Source organism: Elephantulus edwardii, unplaced genomic scaffold (genome assembly GCF_000299155.1).
Source record: "Elephantulus edwardii isolate Elephantulus edwardi_28Jun2011 unplaced genomic scaffold, EleEdw1.0 scaffold00299, whole genome shotgun sequence".
NCBI lineage: Eukaryota > Metazoa > Chordata > Mammalia > Macroscelidea > Macroscelididae > Elephantulus > Elephantulus edwardii.
In genome coordinates, this window is record NW_006400049.1 from 649,262 (window position 1) to 652,192 (window position 2,931).

Genomic DNA, 2,931 nt, shown 5'->3' on the forward strand with positions numbered 1-2,931 from the left:
GGTTGGCACAGGATAGAGCAGGGTTTAGGGCTGTTGTGCATAGGGTCGCTATGAGTCACAAATGACTCGATGGCACATAACAACAACAACATGTTGTTATGAGTCATTGAGTCACCTGTGACTTATAGTGATGCTCCAAATTCTGCCCTATCCTGGGTCAAATATCCTAAATATTAATATTCTACTCTATGTCCTTCGAGGGAGCTCTGATTATCTAATAGTGAGGATTTGTTCTGCCAACCTAAGGGCACACAGTTTGAGTGAACCAGCTTCTCCATGGGAGAAAGATGGGCATTCTCCTCCCATGTGATTTAATGCCTCTGAAAAGACACTGGAGGATCAGCTATGAGTTGATTCTGACTTCACAGTACACAAAATTATATATTCTTCATGAGGGTTTTTTACTCTCTTTCTACATGTATATGGTTCACAAAGATGGGATTTAGGGTCATGTTTGTGTACATAAGCAGTAGGTGTTCATGAATGTGTGTATGTGTGTACAGATGTAAGTTTGTACACATGTGTATGATGTATATTTATATATATGTTCAGGTGTGTTGGAGACAGTGAGATTGGCTCAGGGTACAATAGCGTTCAGAGCTATTTTGCACAGGGTTGACATAAGTCAGAGGGGACTTGACAGCGAATAACAACAACTTATTTATGGTCATGTAGATGTACAAAAATATTTACAGTACAAAATTGTGTATGTATACATACTACATGCATTTGTACATGCATATCTGTATGTACATATATATTTTTTTAATGTCAACCTTTTAAAGTTTTTTCCTTCTATTTTATTTACAGAACTCGAGTATATTGTTTTCAAGAAAAATTTCTTTCAATCTCCCTACCTATAAAATTGTACAACCATATGATTAAGCGCCCCGTTCCCCCTGCACATCCTCATCCCTCTGCTTCCACCCTTTCCCACGCCTCTTGGATCCTTATTCTCATTCTACAATAATTATTTTACACAACAATATTCACTCAGTGTAATGCTATCCAGTCACTCCCAATTTTGGTAATAACTTATAAGATTGTTGCTCCTGCATGCTACATAGTATTCCATCATGTGAATGTACCATAATTTCTCAATGCATTTGTTTGTTGTGGGGCATTTGAGCTGTTTTCATGTTCTTGTGGTGGTTAATAATGCTGCTAAGAACATTGGTGTAAAAATCTTAGTTTGTGTCTCAGTTCTCATATTTTCAAGGTGTATTTTAAGTAATGGAATAGCTGAGTCATATGGAATTTCTATGTTCAGCTTTTTGAGGAAGTGCCAAACTGCCTTCCAGAATGGGTCTACCATTTTACAATCTCACCACCAACATATAAGAGTTTCTTTCTTGCCACATCCTCTCCAGCTTTTATTATTTGCTACCCTGTTAAGCTTTGCCACTGTTACTGGAGTGAGATGGGACCTCATTGTGGTTTTGATTTTCATCTCTTTTATTGACAGTGATTTTGAACATTTGCTCATGTTTCTGTTTGCCATTCAGATATCCTCCTCTGTGAAAATTATTAACTTTTTGACATAATATTTCTTTGCCTCAAAAAATTCAGCATGGATTCATAAAACAAGTTAATTCTTTTACGTAAACTGCATGCATATATTTAATTATTTTAAATAAAAAAAGTTAAATTCATACATTTTTTTGCAACAACCTTAAACTCAAATATTTCTTTTAGCCTGCTATTTCCAAATGATGGATAATTGTCTGAAATTCTGTTCCAGTTAGGAGAAGCAGAGATAATTCACAGGCTCAATTAGTTGTAAAAAATAACACTATTTTAAATACTCGATTATGTGTATCTAAAAGTGTTGAAAACTAATTTAACATATTTAGGTATATTTGTGAAGATTTGTATTTTAATAATCTCAAGAGTATGAGTTTTCATCAGGACTTTAGATTTTGGAATTCCTTACTACTGCTGGTTTTGTCAGAAAACTGAGTTGGTTGCGTATATTATGCCTGTGGTGAGAGCCATATGTTGTTAAAATTTTGCCAGATTGACGTAGAAAGCTCAATAAAAGCAGGGAAGTCCCTTCCATTATTAATGATTTTCTAGGCCTTTAGCCACAATCTGTGAACCTCAGAAATAAGTAAATGAAATATTCATTAAAACTTTTAAACTATCAATATTGTATAAATAAAGATGAAAGGAATTACATAGTTTGAATAGTCTCTCACAGAAGTTAAAATGTCCCATGGAAAACAATGATAATGTTTGATATATCTAAGAAAGTCAAAGGGGATGATAGATTATTTTCTTTAATGTTCACATCAGCATAAATCTAGAGTTTGGATATACATCAAATATACATCCAAATACTTGAGTGAACACTTACATATATTCAAAATGTCAATATTTAAGACAAGGGAAAAAATCCTACAACATACTATTTCTTCTAAACTTGCTATTACCAACTTCAGGATAACAACAAATACGTATGATACAGATTTTCAAAGCATTTCATTTACTACTGAATATACTATCTATTTGAATTGTTTGAGAATCTTCAAGTGTTATTTTGTGCTGTTGAGGTGGAACAAACTCATTGTTGACCCTTCAGCAGGTGTTCAGAGGCAGTTTAATCACAAGAGAGTTAGTTGTATGTTAGCCATTCAAATGTCCTCCGTTGTGAAAGGTCTTTCCATATCTCTTGTCCATTTTGTAATTGAATTATCAGTCTTAGTCTTCTGAAGGCCCAGGAGTATATACCAATGTTCATGTTGTTGTTGTCCTTGTTGTTATTTGCAGTCGAGTCGCTTGCAACTCATAGCAACCCTATGTACAACAGCCCTAAACTCTGCTCTGTCCTGTGACAATCTCACTGTTCCGACACACCCAAACTGATTACCCTACTCACTGAATCAATCCATCTCATAAAGGGCCTTCCCCTCCTGAGCCTGCCCTCCACCC